We start from the raw sequence: 19,508 nt of genomic DNA, 5'->3' as shown, positions 1-19,508 counted from the left end.
CCCTTTTCTCACCCACCCTTGCTCAGGCCTCCAAGGCAGCAACATAAGTGTTAGGGTTCTATCTCTCCGAGGTACATCGACATGGCCAAGGGTGCAAGCAAAGAGGAGATAGTCAAAATGGAGGATATGCTAAACATCTCCATCACAGAAAACAAGAAGACGGCGAACTCCGCCATCAACAACATCATCAACCGACTTTCCAAAGTCGAGAAGGAGATCGAAGCTTTACAAAAAGAGAAGGAAGCTTGGAAAAGGGAGAAGGAGACTTGGGAGAAGGAGAGGGAGAAAGAGAAGGAAGGAGGGAAGAAGGAGAAAGAAGCATGGAAAGAGGAGAAAGAGGGATGGAAGAAGGAACGGGACACTATGAAGGAGGAAATCGACATCCTCAAAGCGGAGGTGATCTCTCTACGGGACCGACCACCACAGGAGGAGGGAGAGATTGTGGAAGTTAACAAAGAGGCCATCAAAGAGGAACTCACCAAGGCAATCACCAAGAGCCTAGAAGGTAAGATGGAGGCAACAAGGGAGGGTTGGGTAGAAGAGGTGAAGAGGAACATCAAAAAGGAAGTGAAAGAGGATGCCCAAAAAGAAGGGCTCCAAATCGTCAACACCACCATTGAGGAGGAGCAGATGCGACATGCTCGTAGACTCAATGTGAGAGTCACGGGGATTCCCGAGGTAGCCGACTCTACCCCCGAGAGGGATGGGCGGACACTATGCACACGACTTGGATACTCACATGAGGGACCCCCCCCCCCTTCCTCAAAGCTTGGAGGGCCGGGAAAGACATGACAAAGAAGAGAGCTCTCATCATACAGTTTCGGGATGTGGAGGCACGCACCATCTTCATGAGGAAGAGGGTCATACTACGAGGCTTAGAGAGAGCTCCTATTTTCTTGGATGATGATCTCACGAGGATGCAGCTAGAGCATAGGAGAGCTTGCATGCCACGAGTCTTACACGCGAGGATAGAAGGCAAGAAGGTCTTCTATCGAGATGGTCGGGTCATCATTGATGGCCGGCCCATGGATTAGCGGTTTGGGGCCTATGAAGACCACGCCACTGACAGAGATACACATGGCAGTATGGAACAGTAATGGTTCACTATGGGTGCAGCCTGGACGACTGGAGCATGTTATGGTGAGGAGAGACATCATACTTCTGACAGAGACACATCAGAGCCCAGAGAGAGGGCTACCTCGAGTAAAGGGATTCCAGTGGGAGTCAGCATACAGGAGGACCACACGCCAGGATACCTCGAGAGGGTCGGGGGAAGTAGCAGTTCTATTCAGACGGGAGCTACAGGGGAGACTGAGAGTGGTAGCACAGGATCCAGAGGCCATATACATGTGGATCAGCTTACAGCTCTCACAGGACAGGGTTATATACATAGCCCTATGTTACTTTCCTCCATCAGGATCCTCCTATGTCATTACAGAGGACATGCCACAGGAGGAGACAAGAGCCTCGCCATACACTTGTCTGTCAGAAGAGATTATGCATTATTCTACACTAGGGGAGGTATTTCTTACGGGTGACTTCAATGCCCGCACACAGAGGAGACAGTGTGAGGTGTATGACTATGACGACAGGACCAGTTACTAGAGTTGGGAGCCAGGTATCATCTCGTTATTTATAACGGGATGCTACAGTGGCCGAGATCAGGAGGGCTGACATGCTTCCCACATGGGGGTCATACACGGACCGGAGGCACGGTGGTAGACGACATTATGGGGTCTTTGGACTCTGGAGGCATCACAGCTTGTCACCTCATTCACCATCCCACCTCGTCCTATTGGGGCAGATCATACATACTTGGCATTTTCACTAGCCGGATCACCAGTATCACCAGCCCCCCACATACCGACGCCACACACTACCATCTACTTCACACATGACATGGCAGACATATACACTGGCAAAGTAGAGGATGGGCTCCTACTGATGGATCCCCTGGCACCTATGGACACCATTACAGCCCAGCTGGCATCACTCCTACACACGGCTGCATTACAGATCTGGGACAATGCCCCAGAACAGATGGTATGATGACGAGTGCAGAGCCTTATCCTCACGGCTCCGCATACAGAGAGCCTTGGGAGCCATCACAGAGCAGGAGTCGAGGAGAGAGATGATGGGACCTACTCGCCGCAAAAGGCGGGCCTTCACAGAGATACACGAGCTAGAGATCTTCCATTTCTTCATGAGTAGAGATAGCCCTATCTCATGGCGGCACTTCAGAGAGCCCTGGAAACCGACACCCATTGCAGACCCACAGACATGGCACACATATGCAGAGGGCCTATACCATGCCCCACAGCAGCCACCTATACCTCAACCACAAGAGCCTCGACCTACCACAGCTAGCTTCTTTACCCACTCGATGGTAAAGGAAGCTATCCGCCGCCTACAGCATGGACGGGCCGCCGACCATATGGGCCTACAGGGTGAGCATCTGATATATGCAGTAGATTCTTTGGCTCCTTTTCTTGCACACCTGTTTAACAGGGCACTAGCAAAGGGTTTGCCTGCGTGGACGATGCACACCATTGTGCCGATCCACAAAACAAGGAATATGCTTGATCCGAGCAACTACAAGACGGTTATGGTTGGCCACGTGTTGGCCAAACTCTATGGTGCAGTGTTGGACTTATGCTGAGCGAGCAGGTTTACGCTCATCAGGGCAGGCAAGCTTCAGGAGAGCTTTCTCTACCACTGACCATGTATTCACTTTGAGATGTATGATTGATCAGGCCAGAGTGAGGAAGAGAAAGCTCTATTGCTGCTTTGTGGATTTCCGCAAGGCATTTGACACAGTACCACGAGAGGGTCTTTCAACGCCTGCAATCTCTTGGCATACCAGCAAATATGACATGGGGCATCTATGCATTATATGAGCAAGTTTTTGGGCGAGTCAAATGCCCAGGAGGTATGTCCGAGACTATTGCTAGCACCATTGGTGTGAAGCAAGGATGCCCACTTTCCCCCACGCTATTTGGGTTATACATTGATGACTTCATTACACCAGGAGGCGGAGATGGAGTTCATCTAGCAGGTACCTCAGTACATATTATGCTTTATGCTGATGATACTGTATTAGTGTCTGAGTCTCTAGGAGGTCTACAGCAGCATCTACATGCACTTGATGATTTCTGCACATAGAGGGGTCTTTCTGTGAACCTTGGGAAAACCAAGGTTATGGTCTTTCATACATCGAGACAGGGCAAGAGTCAGCTGACATTCACTCTCGCAGGACGCCAAGTTGAGGTGGTGACATCATACGTATGCCTAGGGGATACCTTCTCTGCAACAGCCACGCGCTTCACAATGGGTTCAACAGCCAGAGCAAGATTGACACGGGGATATGCAGCATTGGCTATGCTAGAGAAACAGTGCCACCAGGCGCATTTTCAGGAACTTCGGACGAAGGTATGGCTGTTTGACACATTAGTCACACCGGCACTGATGTATGGAGCAGTGGTATGGGCGCCACGCCTTGCTACCCATTGGTGGACACAAATAGAGAGACCACAGGCCCTCATGATGGCACGCATGATACGCAACAAACCGTTAGTACCTCATGACATTATCCGAGCAGAGTTTGCTGCGCCTCCTATGATGGTAGAGGCCATATTCCAAACTATATGCCTACTAGACAGATTCAGAGAGATGCCACAGGACAGATTATCATACAGAGCTTCTAAGGCATCTAGGCAGCTGGCTGAGGCAGGAGACAGAGGATCATGGTATGCACAAGTCACACATTGGTTCTCACAGCGCCCTAGACATGGATCATCTACCACCATTCCAGTATGACAGGGATGCACCACATATCCGTCTCTCTCATAGTGAGAGGAACAAAGTATTGAGACAAGACCTATGGCAGCTCTATACACGAGAGACATGGATATCGCCTACACAGCCTCTTCCACCGAAGATGCTGTACTACAGAGATCACTTCATGAGTATCACTGATGATGGATTTATAGAGAGGCCTAGATACATGGAGGGCTTTTTACCACACGGCTCCAGAGTAGCTATTGGTTAGCTTAGAGTCTCATCATATCAATTGGAGATCGAGATTGGCAAAGCAGCACAGATCCCCCGAGAGGAGAGGGTATGCAGATTGTGCAGAGAGGAGGTGGAGAGTGAGGAGCATTATGTATGCAGATGCAGAGCATATACAACCATCAGAGAGAGATATCCCATTTTATTCAGAGAGCCACATTCCCTACGCCAGCTCTTTGAGGCAGCAGACCAGCGCATACTGAGGAGATTCATTCTAGACATACAGCATCACAGAGAGACATCATTACAGGCTCAGACAACTCCAGAGGGGGGACGACAGACACATATTACTACATTTTTTCAAAGATTCACCCCACTCCCAGCCCCTACACAGCAAGGAATTACTCTCCAGAGAGTAGAGACACTCAGAGCCCACAGGAGACAGAGGACACCTCGCTTTAGGACACCACGCCTATACCAGAGAGAGATGACAAAGATCAGAGCTCAGTTTCACAGAGAGCGTGCAGAGCGACTGGCTCGCTTCACAGCAAACCCAGGCATGTTCTTCAGGGAGCTGTGGACACCCCCTTCATTGATGTATATCATTTTATACCCCCAGTATGGTACAGGATGGAGCTAGCTAGGTTGCATATCATGATTGTATACTCCATGCATATAGCTTTGCATTCTCCTAGTAATAGAGCTCCATCCCCTCCCCCACTCATTGTACTTAGATTCAGCTTTTTAGTTCAGTACTTTTTCATTTTGTTGGGATGACAAAGGGAAGCCCTCTCTCTCTCTCTCTCTCTCTCTCTCTCTCTCTCTCTCTCTCTCTCTCAGAGTGAGAGGAACAGAGTCCTTCAACAGGATTTATGGCAGCGATACACTCAGGAGACTTGGATTACACCCAATCAGCCTCTACCGCCGAAGATGCTATACTACAGAGATTAGTTTGTGCGTATCCCAGCGGATGGATTCATTCAGCGACCCGGATATATGGATGTGTACATGCCTCACAGTGCCCGAGTGGCGATTGGCCAGCTCAGAGTGTCATCACACCAGCTTGAGATTGAGGCAGGTAGGGCAGCACGGATCCCCAAAGTAGAGAGGATATGCAAACTATGCCACGACGAGGTTGAGAGTGAGGAGCATTATGTATGCAAATGCAGAGCATATAGTGACATTACTAGAGAGAGATACACCACCATCTTCAGTGGACATCCCTCACTCCGCCAAATCATGAAGTCCGCAGACCAGCGCAGATTTGGCCAATTCTTGTTTAGAGACACAGCGCCATAGAGAGACACTGATACAGACTCATACCACAGGGAGAGGTGGGCGATAGCTCGAGCTCACTGATTTCTTCCAGAGCTCTATCCCAGTGCCTACCCTGACACAGGAGGGGGTTACACTTCAGCGCGCTGCGGACCTCTGAGCCAGACGGAGACCGAGAGCACCAGGCTACCAGACTCCCACACTACATCAGAGGGAAATCACAGAGATACGGACTCGACATCAGCACCATATCCAAGAGCGGCTAGCTCACTTACACTCACACTCGGAGATCATGTTCCGAGGTATTTTTGCCTCGCCATCGCCTATGTATCACATATTACACCCTCATTATGGTACTGGTTGGAGCTAGACAGATCTGCATTGCATTCTTGTATACCCTACGCATATAGGTTGCATACTGAGCCTCTAGCAATAGTGCTCCATCCATCACACCCCCCCACTAGCTCAGTACTTTCATACTTTATTTCATGTTCATTTTGTTCTTTTCTTTCTGGACATCCAGAAGACATTGACAGTTGTACATTGATTTGTCGCATAGGTCAAGTTCGGCCTCTAGTAGACGTTAATACAGCTTTCTTTCCTCTCTCTCTCTCTCTCTCTCTCTCTCTCTCTCTCTCTCTCTCTCTCTAGTATCTCTCTCTCCCCGAGTAGTAGAGCTCCATCCCCTCCCCCACCCCCACTCATTGTACTTATTGCACACCCAGATTCAGCTTTTTAGTTTAGTACTTTTTCATTTTGTTGGGATGACAAAGGATACTCCACACAGGTACACTTTTGGGATGACACAGGTACACTGATTTGTCTCATAGACCGAGTTCGGTCTTTTGGAAGACGTTAAAAAAATCTCTCTCTCTCTCTCTCTCTCTCTCTCTCTCTCTCTCTCTCTCTCTCTCTCTCTCTCTCTCTCTACACTGATTTGTCTCAACACTGATTTGTCTCATAGACCGAGTTCGGTCTTTTGGAAGACGTTAAAAAATCTCTCTCTCCCTCTCTCTCTCCCTCTCTCTACACTGATTTGTCTCAACACTGATTTGTCTCATAGACCGAGTTCGGTCTTTTGGAAGACGTTAAAAATCAATCTCAATCTCAATCTCAATCTCAATCTCTCTCTCGCTTCAGAGCACACCCAGGCATGTTCTTCAGGGAGCTGTGGACACCCCCTTCACTGATGTATACCATTCTATACCCCCAGTATGGTACAGGATGGAGCTAGCTAGGTTGCATATCATGATTGTATACTCCATGCATATAGCTTTGCATTTTTCTCCTAGTAGTAGAGCTCCATCCCCCGCACACCCAGATTCAGCTTTTTTTTTGTTCAGTACTTTTTCATTTTGTTGGGATGACAGAGGATACCCCATACAGGTACTCCGATTTGTCTCATAGGCCGAGTTCGGTCTTTTGGAAGACGTTAATAAAATCTCTCTCTCTCTCTCTCTCTCTCTCTCTCCCCGTCACCTGCTGCTGCCCCTGCCCTCCTGCCCCCCCCGCTCTCTCTCTCCCTCTCTCTCTCCCCGTCACTTCCTCTCTCTCTCTTCCCGCCACAGACCCAGCCCCCCCCCTCTCCGCTCTCTCTCTCTCTCTCTCTCTCCCCGTCACTTCCTCTCTCTCTCTCTCTCTCCCGTCGCCGCTGCAGCAGGGCCTGCCCCGCTCTTCGCTGTTCCGCCTGCGCCCCCTGCTCTCTCTCTCTCTCTCTCCCCGTCACCTGCTCTTCGCTGTTCCGCCTGCGCCCCCTGCTCTCGGCCTGCGCCCCCTGCTCTCTCTCTCTCTCTCTCCCCGTCACCTGCTCTTCGCTGTTCCGCCTGCGCCCCCTGCTCTCGGCCTGCGCCCCCTGCTCTCTCTCTCTCTCTCTCTCCCCGTCACCTGCTGCTGCCCCTGCCCTCCTGCCCCCCCCGCTCTCTCTCTCCCTCTCTCTCTCCCCGTCACTTCCTCTCTCTCTCTTCCCGCCACAGACCCAGCCCCCCCCCTCTCCGCTCTCTCTCTCTCTCTCTCTCTCCCCGTCACTTCCTCTCTCTCTCTCTCTCTCCCGTCGCCGCTGCAGCAGGGCCTGCCCCTCTCGTCGCCGCTGTAGTAGCAGCCCCCTCCTCTGCTCCTCTGCTCGCCCTTACCCTCTCTTGAGTAGGGTTTAAATTCAGTACCCCCCTGAGGGGGAGGGGGGGGGCTCCCTGTGGGCTATTTTCAGCACCCCCGTGATACAACATGGCCCCTAAACTGAAGTCATTTGCAACCATGGCCTCGAACCCACCCCCCCTTCCACCCCTTATCAAACCTCAATCCCCATGGGAGATCTTCATCATGGGAGAACTGAAGAAATTGCAGCAGGAGGTCTCCACCCTCAAAACTGAGCTGACACACAAGGAAACAAAGATTGCCAGTCAAGAAACAAGGATTGCTGGCCTCGAAGCTCAATTGCAGGACATCAAGAACAAGCAGGAGATTCAGGAAGCAGCCCAAGAAGCAACCCAAAAAATACAGGAAACACAACAAGAAAGCACAAAACCTCAGGTAAAATCAGAGAACTTTGTCAGTGAAGTACTGTCAGTCCTGAAAGAAAATGAAAGGGTCAAAAGCCTGGAAACTTTTGTTCGAATTGGGGGCTTGCCAGAAGATTGGTCAGTAGGTACCAACACAGATGAACAGCTAGAGGGATACATCTTGGATGTAGATATCATAAAGGAACGACTCACTAAAGTGGTACCTTTTATAGACCTTGGTGACCCAACTGACATTCAAATTAAAGGGAAACAGGCTAGGGTTCGATACTATGATATGATTGATAAGATCAAGGTAATGAAGCAGACTAAATCATTGCAAGGTACCTCGGTGTGGATTTCTTATGAGTTGACCCCACTACAACTAAAGAATAGAGCGGGGGAACTGGCCAAAGTCAGAGAAGCAAGGAAACAAGGGAAGTGGGCGGTCTATAGAGGAGGAAAAGCTATCATCAAAGATTTTAAAGGTCCACCCTCCTTTTGAAGGACATGAACTTGATACTTATACATATCTAATCACATTAAGCACATGGTGATTTTACCATTGTAACATGTAACTCTCATGAGTCATGAGAGCTTTGAAGTTAGTTTCTTTTTGATCCCACATGCACTTTTCTTTAACCGATACCCCGAAGTGGATTGTAACCAAAGATGTATTCTGATTTGTCCTATAGGTCAGCTTTGGCCTCGACAGGACGTTAATATATCTTTCTTTCTTTCTTTCTTTCTCTCTCTCTCTCTCTCTCTCTCAGAGTCCTTCAGCAGGATTTATGGTAGCGATACACTCAGGAGACTTGGATTACACCCAATCAGCCTCTACCGCCGAAGATGCTATACTACAGAGGTCAGTTTATGCGTACCTCAGCAGATGGATTCATTCAGTGACCCGGATATATGGATGTGTGCATGCCTCACAGTGCCCGAGTGGCGATTGGCCAGCTCAGAGTGTCATCACACCAGCTTGGATTGAGGCGGGTAGGGCAGCACGGATCCCCAGAGCAGAGAGGATATGCAAACTATGCCACGAGGAGGTTGAGAGTGAGGAGCATTATGTATGCAGATGCAGAGCATATAACGACATTAGAGAGAGATACACCACCATCTTCAGTGGACATCCCTCGCTCCGCCAGATCATGGAATCCGCAGACCAGCGCAAATTTGGCCAGTTCTTGCTAGAGAGACAGCGCCACAGAGAGGCACTGATACGGACTCATACCTTAGGGAGAGGTGGGCGACAGCTCCAGCTCACTGATTTCTTCCAGAGATCTATCCCAGTGCCTACCCTGACACAGGAGGGGGTTACACTTCAGCGTGCTGCAGACCTCTGAGCCAGCCAGAGACCGAGAGCACCAAGCTACCAGACTCCCAGACTACATCAGAGGGAGATCACAGAGATACGCGCTCGACATGAGCACCATATCCAGGAGCGGCTAGCTCACTTACACTCACACCCAGAGATCATGCTCCAAGGGATTTTTGCCTCACCATCGCCTATGTATCACATATTACAGCCCCATTATGGTACTGGTTGGAGCTAGACAGATCTGCATTGTATTCTTGTATACCCTACGCATATAGGTTGCATACTGAGCCTCTAGCAGTAGTGCTCCATCCATCACACCCCCCCCCCTCCCACTAGCTCAGTACTTTCATAGTTTATTTCATGTTCATTTTGTCCTTTTTTTTCTCGACACCCAGAGGACATTGACAGTTGTACATTGATTTGTCTCATAGGTCGAGTTCCGCCTCTAGTAGATGTTATTACAGCTCTCTCTCTCTCTCTCTCTCTCTCTCTCTCTCTCTCACACACACACACACACACATTGGGGATGCATTCTCTAAGATTCGAAGGCACATGCAGATCCGCATGTCACATGCTATGCACATCGCAATTGGTTAGCTCAGAGTATCCTCCCACCCCCTCCAAGAAGAGATTGGGAGAGCCGAGTACCCACCAAAGGATCGGATATGTAGAGTAGGCACCATAGGGGATACGTGGGAGATTTTACTACCTCTTCTAGGAGGGGTTCAGGCCATTGGCACGGGTGATACATTGCCCAGAGATCCATCACTTATTTCTTCACAACATGAGCATTCACATCAGCCACCCATGCCGACACCAATGCATCGACATCAGTTCATACCAGCTATACACAGGGGCCATATTCGCGTCCAACAGGAGTCTTGAGTGAGCAGACCCGCTCCATCGCCCCCGACCCAGAGCACCGCAAAGATCTCCACCACACACAAACATATCCATGAGATTCTCCAACGACATGGCATGCCCTCACCATAGCCCCATCAGCCATCAGGAGGCTTATAGAGTCACATTTCAGCTTTCAGTTTTCATGTTCTTTTTTAGCTTTTCCATAGAATTGTATACCCATGGTATTGTTGTACTATTCATGGTCTCAAAGGCCCGTCGGAGCTTCTATAGACGTTAATACATGCAGATCCACTTGTCATATGCATGCGCATCACAATTGGTTAGCACAACGTATCCTCCCACCGCCTCCGAGTAGAGACTGAGAGAGCCAAGAACATCCCACACGAGGAGATGTGTTGCATGCGCGGAAGCCTTGCTATACTGATCCACAGCCCTAAGCTTGATTAAGAACAAGATAAACACAATTAAGAAAGATGAGAGAGAAGAAGAGAGAGATTGGTGTCAGTCTTTTTTCTTGTATTTTAATATGGTACAAAAAGGTAGCTTAATGATTGTACATGGTCAGGCCCTTGGTCCATAGTCACAGGGGACGGAGGGGACGGAGGGCCAGGACAAGGAAACGCCGTCTCGAGATGCGAGCACGTTCCGACACGGGTTGGGGACGATGGGAACGTTCCAATGAATTGTGTCACCAAGGGACGGCATCCCAAGAACGGCGGAACAAAAATTTCATGTCTAGGACGGGTCAAGAACGGCACGCTGCAACGGCCGTTTTTTTCGTTGTTTTTTCTGCCGTTTTTCTTGCCGTTGCTGGCTACGCCCGTTTTCTGTCGTCGCTGGTTGTGCCCTTTTTTTTATGCCCGTGGGCATGGACTCTGGCCTACCACCTATAAGCTCCTTCACTCTCGCTCACTCTCTCTGTCTCTCAAGTGGCTTGCCACTTAAGCCTTAAGCTCTCTCTCTCTCTCTCTCTCTCTCTCTCTCTCTCTCAACTTTCAAGTTTCAACTTTCACCCTCTCTGATGGCATGTTCTTCACAAGCACCCTCCGGCTCCGCACGTCGTGATGGTGCTAGAAGAACCAACGGTTGGTCATGGTGGGAAGAGGTTAATGCCAACCGCCCTTGAAGTGGAGGCGGTTCACGCCCGTGGTCTTGCAAGCTTTGCCCCTATAGACAGACGAGTGGGTCAGACAAAGTGAGAGTCCATCTTATGCACAAGTCCGGGCACGAGGTTTGATTTTGCACGGGAATCACGTCAGAGAAGAGAAGGGAGCTTCTTGAGCACATAACCGAGCATGAGGCTTTTGTCAGAATATGCAGCGGAGATGATGACCAAATCTGGGATCACAAGAGCAAAAAACGCAGGCAGAAAAACAGCACAAGAGAGAGACAGATGTAGGCGTGTAACTCTGCTCTATATACACAAGAAGATCCCGAATATGATACAAATGAGGTATGGGGGCTGAGGACATATATATACCTCCCATAGAGGGCAATCGGCCAGCAACAGAAAAGCCCACGACTGCTGAATATGTCCCACGACTGCATAAATGCAGTCGGCCAGCATAATGAAGCCCACGACTGATAAAGAGCAGTCGGCCAGCAGCCCTGAAGCCCACGACTGATCAAGATCCAGTCGGCCAACACTGGGGTGCTCCCGGCATCATCTAGCAGCCCTCCCAAGCCTCAGAAAAATAGGGGAAAAATGCGGAGAGTGGGGAAAAATGGGAAAACACCTCATAAGGGCGGGCACACCCACAACAAAGGCCCTGGTGTATAAAACTAGACAGGAGATGACTTCTAACACCCCCTCTCAGCTCCTGGCTGTGTGACCAACCACTGGGAGCTGGGGTGCCGCCTGAGCAAATCTTGAGAGCGACTTCGTGAAGAGGTCCACCGTACTGTCCTCCGTCGAACAGAACTCCAGCAAGATGTCATCAGCAACAATCTGTTCACGAACAAAGTGCCTCTGGATGACCAAGGGTTCCTCCAGTGGAAGCCCAAACCTGCAATGTAACCTCCTCATGCTCCGTGAAACTGCTCCTGGGCCATAAGTAGATCTCCTCGTGTCCGGATCTCCTCCCCAAACCGAGTCACTCCAACCGTGGAGTCGGACTCCATCCAACAATCCCCCTCCTGTGTACAAGAGTCCATGATCCTTCGCATGCCGCAGAAACCACAGGAAACGCAATCCTGCCTCACAAAGAGACATCTGCAACCAAGAGCTCAACTGCCTCATCAGGAAGCTCCCGTCCAATCCGGTGTCCATCAACCAGATCCATGAACCATACAGCTTCTGAATCACTGAGACATCACACTGCTCACAAGGATCAACACCTGTTACGGTGCACAAGCAAGTCCTGGAAACCTGATGAAACCTGTCAACCACCCCCTCTGAATCCGGAACCACAAAGCCTGGAGAAACCACCTCCTTCTGCAAGTAATCACCTGTCACCTGCCTGGCTTTCCGAAAGGTCCCCGTGGAAAGAACATCCTCAACTACTGGAAGTTCTATGTCCCGAACACGACGAGACATCAGAGCAAAAGTGACCTGTTCAGCTTCCTCTGACTCACGAACACAAGAACTACCAACCTCAGTACTGGAAAGTTCCTGCCAACTGCTGCCATCTACTGGTAAGCTATCCACCATCTGGTCCCGGAAAGCTCGCACCTGCAGCGTATCCACACCTGAGTAGCTATTACCACACTGCCACTCATCACAATCTTGAGGACCTGGGAGAGAGAGTGCTGAAAGCATGTAGACTCCATTCTCCACTCCACCTTCCCAAACCACTTGGCCTGTTGCTTTGTCCCGGAGAGCAACAAAATGCTCATCAAACTCCACCCGTACGCCAGTCTTGCAAACCTGATGCACTGACAACAGATGAAAACCAAGTGCCGGAACATACAACACCTGGGAGGAATGCTTCCCCCCTCTGCCATCGGGAACTATCTCCATCCTGCCCTCACTGTGAACTGGGATAGTGGACGTATCCCCAGTAAGAATCTGACCAGAACACCTGCAGAGATCCTGTAAACCGGAACGGGAAGGAGTCATGTGCCTGGAAGCACCACTATCGAGAATCCACTCCCGAGTATCCGTTGCGGAGAGTCCTCCAATCTCCTCCCTGCCTGAAGAAAATGAAGCATCGGTGTCCATCACCTCCAGGTGCACAAAAGCCGGAGTCTTCATGATTGCTGAGGAGTCTTCACCCTTCTCGGTCTTCCGCTTGGGACACTGCCTCCAGTAGTGGCCTTTCTCGCCACAATCATTACAGGTCCTCTCTGCCTTTAGTTTCTCGCGGTCAGCGTCGGACATCTTCTCAGAAGACTTCTCCGATGAAGCCTTCCCCTTGCCCGAGTTACGGCCTTTCGACCGTTGGCCAGTAAAGGCCTCCGAACCTCCACCCTGAGGAGGGTTCGTGAATCGTTCCTCCTGGTCCAGGACCATGGGCACAAGCTCCTCCCAAGTGATGGTGCTGAGCCTGCCACTGGTAATCAACGACGAGTAGAATGCTGAGTACGAAGAGGGCAAATGTGACAGCAACGTTATGGCCATGTCCTCTGACGATATCTCCTTCCCAGCCTGGAGAACTTCCTGCTGAAGAGCCTGCAGCTTGTTAATATGCTCCCGCATCGTCGCCGACTTTGCAGGGCTCATAACCCGCATCTGTACTTCCAAAGAAATCCTCTTCATGGGTGATACCCTGTTGTACAGAGAAGCCAAATGCTGCCATATACCTCTGGCCAGCGTCATGTGCTTTACATGATTGATTACCTGTGGTGTGCAGTTGAGGAAAATAAACGAACGGACCCTAGCGTTGACGCGATCCCACATCTGCGTCTGGGCCTCCCGGTCCTTTCGGGTTGACGGTAACTCCCCTTCCTCTACTTCCGGCCGTGGAACACCAACAACGACGAAATCGGCGAGATCGTAGGACTCCAGAACGGATTCCATCATCACCTTCCATATGCCGTAGTTGCCCCCGTCCAACTGACGGTCCACCGGGAACGTGGGGAGTGTTGGGATCTTCACATGTCTCTCGGCCATCTCATACAGATCTGCCATCGCGGGGATGTACTCTGAAAAGGGTGGGTGGGTGGGAACAAAGAAGAAATGATACCTGCAAGTGGCTGTCCAGCAAATCAGCCCGCCTTCCTCTTGCTTTTCCTCTTCCCGAACAGTCCAAAACAGTCCACCAATCAGCCACAAAACAGCCCCCTCTTGCTCACACAAATCCCAAGACCTATCTAGAGCCTAGGCTCTGATACCATGTCAGAATATGCAGCGGAGATGATGACCAAATCTGGGATCACAACAGCAAAAAACGCAGGCAGAAAAACAGCACAAGAGAGAGACATATGTAGGCGTGTAACTCTGCTCTATATACACAAGAAGATCCCGAATATGATACAAATGAGGTATGGGGGCTGAGGACATATATATACCTCCCATAGAGGGCAGTCGGCCAGCAACAAAAAAGCCCACGACTGCTGAATATGTCCCACGACTGCATAAATGCAGTCGGCCAGCATAATGAAGCCCACGACTGATAAAGAGCAGTCGGCCAGCAGCCCTGAAGCCCACGACTGATCAAGATCCAGTCGGCCAACACTGGGGTGCTCCCAGCATCATCTAGCAGCCCTCCCAAGCCTCAGAAAAATAGGGGAAAAATGCGGAGAGTGGGGAAAAATGGGAAAACACCTCATAAGGGCGGGCACACCCACAACAAAGGCCCTGGTGTATAAAACTAGACAGGAGATGACTTCTAACAGCTTTGAGGGCTGCTAGGCCGTCACATGTGGCTGTGGATCCTCTAGCATTTGTGACACTGCCCGAGGGGTCTGTTTCAGTGTCAGGGGATGCATCTACCTCGTCTACACCACGGCCACATGGCCGAGGTTCCTTTACGATGCCCACACCCGCACGGTGACAGAGTACACTTGAGGGAAGTTGGGATCCTAAGAAGAAGGAAGAGGTTGATACAGTTGTGGCTCGCTTCTTCTTCCATGACCATATTGCTTTCCACACTGCTAGGTAAGCCTTGACTCTTCCCTCTACGACTCACATGATTTTTCTAAGTTTCATTCTTTTAAGTTGACACTTGTTTCTTTTTGTGATCAAATCCGAGTACTTTACGGCTATGGTGAAGAGGATTGGGGAGTATGGTCCAAACTACACCCGTCCATCATCTGAGTCTTTGCGCACCACATTGCTCGACAAGGAGAAGCACCTTGTCGAGCAAGCTGCAGAGAACACAAAGTGGCTATGGGCAAAGAATGGAGTGTCACTCATTGCGGATGGATGGAGTGACACACGAAAGCGGTCCATCCATGGCCTCGTTGCATATTCTCGTGGCGAGATGTACTTTATTGCTTCACATGATGCCTCAAGGACAGGAGTGCAGACGTGCTTGCAGCGGAGCGGGCAAGTGGCATTGAGCTCATTGGCCCGTAATGTGTGGTGGGTTTTGTTGCAGATGGCGAGGCTGCAAATAGGGTAGCTAGAGCTATCATTGAGGGCACGTATCTGCACATGACTGTCATGTTGTATGGCACATTGTTTAAACAATCTTTTAAAGGATATTGGAAAGATGTCATGGATTGAGCTTATCATTTACGAAGCCAATCAAATGGTAACTTTTGTCTTGAACCATCAGTTCATGCGCCACGAGTTCTCCAAGAAATCAAGGCTCTCACTTCTCAAATACTCAGACACCCGATTTGCCTTAACTTCTTCATGTTGGACTGCTCGAGGGACCGCAATGGTGCATTGAGGCAGCTCTTCATTAGCGACGAGTTCACCACTTCCACATTGGTTTCGACAGCCATAGGCAAATTATGCAGGGAGCACTTCCTTTTGGGAGGATGTGAAACGCATTGATGCTATGGTGAGGCCTATCGTTCACTTGTTGAGGCTTGTAGATGCTATGCAGCCATGCATCGAGAATGTGTATGAGGCGATGGATAGAATGATAGAGAAGTTGCAAGAGTTAAAGCCCGATGAAGACAAATACGAGGAGATTTATTCCCTATGTGTGATGAGGTGGAACTCCTATGCCTCTCAATTGCATGCAGCCTCATATATGATGGACCCTAAATTTCAGAGTAATGAACAGGAGAGTGACAAAGAGGTGAGTAATGTAGCATTATATAATAGTGATGTGTGTGAACACACTTAGGACTATCGGGACACTTTTTCGCTCACTAGGAGGTTTTTTTTCCCCATGCGTATGTACATCCTCTTATCTACTCATTTTGGGATATATACTTATCTTTTGTAAGACTTTGAGGAAAACTTTCCAAAAGCATGCATGGTATGATTGTACCTTTGCATGCTCTTTTTGCCCAAGTGAATCCCACTCCTTAATGATCTCTCTGTCGAAATGATCTCTGTCTCGAAATGTGGAGGTAGAAACTGCTTGCAGAATGTCTCTTTAAATCTTTCCAAGTCTTCGGTGCAATGCCCAAAAGCTTTTCGGCTAACCACCAAGAGCTTGCAGTTCCTTTGAGATGATGGCCCACTTGTCGAAGCTTTGACTTCTGTATAGTCTTCTTCCAAAAAGGCTATCTCAAATTGAGAAATAAAAGCCTTATCTACATGCAAATACCCATGATAATCATCAATTTTTACCCGTTTATTACCTGTTTTAAACTCTACACTCCCTTGATGCTAAGGAGTGGAGTCCTTGGATATGGCATCTTCCATAATGCATACATCCTGCTTTCTTTTCCCTTTACCTGCATCATTAGACCCTGCATCACCACCACACATTTGCCCTTTGTTCATCGTTAACATTTACATTAGGCACCTTGCCTTCGTCATGCATAAATGTGGCTTTTGGAGTTCCATGCATAGGCTTTGGAATGTGAGTCACCATGACTCTCTTCCTCCATTTACATGCCTCCATGAGGTCCACCAAAAAGAGATCTAGGCGAAGGTACCACCCATGGTGTTGGTGAATGCACTAATAGAGTGTGAGTATCCGCTTGTGCATGTGTCTGAGCTGTCCGGGCAACCCTACTTCCTTGCTTATCACGAAGAGGTTTCATAAATACAGGGTTGGCATCCTTCCCCAAAACCACCTCACCTTTCCTTATGAGGTAGGAAAGGGCAAAATCTCTAGGTTTTACCTGCAATTGAGTTGCAAAATCCACAAATAAAGAAGACTCTTGCTCTACATGAGAAATTGTTTACCTTTTTCAACCCATCTAGCTTCCGAATCAGCTTTGCTCTTCTCAAGCTTCTCTTCTTCCATGCGAAGCCGGGCTTGTAGTTCCTCCACTTCTTTCTCTTTTAGTCTAAGGGCTTTCCCAAGGTCAAGTTCCAACTGAACCATTAGGCATCTCCCTTGAGAAGTATTCACATGAGAGGGTGAATGGTCATCCATCTTCAATTAGCAACCTTAATGTGGAGTTATCCCTTGAAACTGGATTAATATTCCACCAAGGTATCAACGAGGAAACCAGGCTTTAATACCAATGTAACCGAGATGGGTGGTACGCAGCCACGTACAGAAGCCACAGCCGCCTGCTGTGATGCTGAAACCGCCTGGCTGCAACATGTAGAGGAAGAGGCATGGAGGAGCAGCCGCCGATGGAAAATAGGTACAGCCGCCTGCTGGAGGAGATGGAGCAGCCGCTATGCAGAGTAGGCAGCCGCCTGTAAAGGGGGTACAGCCGCCTGTATGGGTGAAGGAGCAGCCTGAGGAGATGGAGGCGCACGATCATGTGTGTGTGAACAGAAGGGTGGTTGTTTTTTTTTTTTGTAGATGTTGGAGGGGAGTTAAACGATCACAGCTGGCCGGCTCCCCATGTTTGCATGGGGGCGGCCAGCTTCATGGTGTGGTGTGGGTAGGTGGCCATGCACCCACCCCCACACACTTAAGGGGTTAAGTGTGGGGTTTCCCTCCCCACCTTGGCCCACAAGTGGGTGCCCATAATGGGTGCCCACTTTTAAATGAATGTGAACTTACAACCTTATAACATTAAAGGTTAGAAATAAAACTATTAAACCAACAAGTGCAATACACTTACCACCTGTTCACACGCAACAAAACTCGTCAGAAGACGAGCAAACTTCACGACTCACTGGCAGGCGTCCCTGCTCAGTAAGTGGCACGTCAGACAGGCAAACACAAGAATACAAGTCACACGAAAACAGTTCTAGGCATGCAAACATGAATGCATGTGCAAACAGTATCATGGACATATCTCCCGTTCATGGAACAAGTACTAAACATTCCTGTCGCGCACAGTGATGGCACGACAGAAAGTATAAATCCCGGTCTTCCTATGGAGTGACAGTCCCATAAGTAAGACACAGATCCAGGCACGAGCCTCCCTATGGAGTGACAGTCCCATAGGCAAGACACGGCACAAATACTCGCTCTTCCATGGCGTGACAATCCCATGGATAGAACACAATCCACGTCATACACGGGTGGCACCAGTCTGGCTCCCGTCCATAGGACACTATCCTGCTAACACACGGGTGGCACTAGTCTGGCTCCCATCCACGTTATGCAAAATACTGGCCCCTTCACATGAGACACCGGCCTGGCCTAGTGAACAAGACACAGATCTGGAGATGGACCAAATGGTCGGCCAATTGGTGACATGGTACACCCTTCACAACATGTACAATGGTAAGTACATTGGCTGGTACAGCAAGTACAAGGACTGGTACAACTAACAAGGACTAGTACAATAGGTACATGCCCCAAGGGCTAGTTCAGTAGGTACAGTGGCTGGTACAGCAAGTACAAGGACTGGTACAAGAAGTACAATGGCTAGAAATCATAATAAAATGATTAAATACCCTTGCCTTCAATATTTCTTCACGATAGAAGCCTTCAAAATTGTCCCTAACAGCCGGTATTCTTCATGGGCAGCCTTCAAGAGAAATAAAGAGAGTAGCCATCATTAGGACAGTCTGTACGGTGGTAGAGGCTAGTGTGCAGCAAGAGAGCCTCTATTAATGAAGAGAGAGGGCTCCAATTCATAGATTTGGGGCTCCCATGTGTGAAAATGGAAAGAGAAGGCTATGATGACAAGTGGAGAGCCACACAAAAGCTGAAGTGACAAGTGTGAGGCCGCTTGTCTCCACTTTGGACCACTTTCTTGCCACATGTCCCAATCTAAGAGATGGGTCCTTCCATAAACATTATCTCTAAAAATATCCCAATTGGTAGACATTCTATCATAGGCACTTTGCCAACTCTTGGTATCTGCTCAATTCCAGATGTAATGACGCGAACAGAACTTCCATCGGAGTCAGGCAAAAAATAGTAACTCTCCTAAATTTTAAGAGTGTGGTCCTTTGTATTCCAAGATAATCCCCCATTCCCAAAGCTTGTACTTTCCAAATATTTAGGCGTCCTAGAGTCCAACATACCCCTTTCATACTAGAAAATGTTCAGGCTAGTGACAGAAAAGGAGTGATGCTTGTGGTTCAATCTAGCCAGGGAGCCATAACGATGTCCTCCAAAACTTACCCATGTGGCCATCGATGCCCTTTATTTATTTATTTATTTTTAATACCA

The 19,508-nt window shown here is 49.2% G+C and overlaps 1 protein-coding gene and 1 pseudogene across 1 annotated transcript in view; one reads left to right on the top strand and one right to left on the bottom strand.

Moving 5' to 3' along the window:
* Window positions 1–19,508, bottom strand: part of LOC147605584 (Prolyl oligopeptidase family protein) — an 81,361-nt gene that overhangs the window by 26,534 nt on the left and 35,319 nt on the right. The gene's annotated exons all lie outside the window — the stretch shown is intronic.
* LOC147605585 (uncharacterized) lies at window positions 39–1,242 on the top strand (annotated as a pseudogene).

This window comes from Cibotium barometz, chromosome 59 (genome assembly GCF_041138505.1).
Source record: "Cibotium barometz isolate CiBa-2024 chromosome 59, ASM4113850v1, whole genome shotgun sequence".
NCBI lineage: Eukaryota > Viridiplantae > Streptophyta > Polypodiopsida > Cyatheales > Cibotiaceae > Cibotium > Cibotium barometz.
Note: the sequence above shows the minus strand (reverse complement) of the source record. Positions and strands in the feature narration are given on the sequence as shown.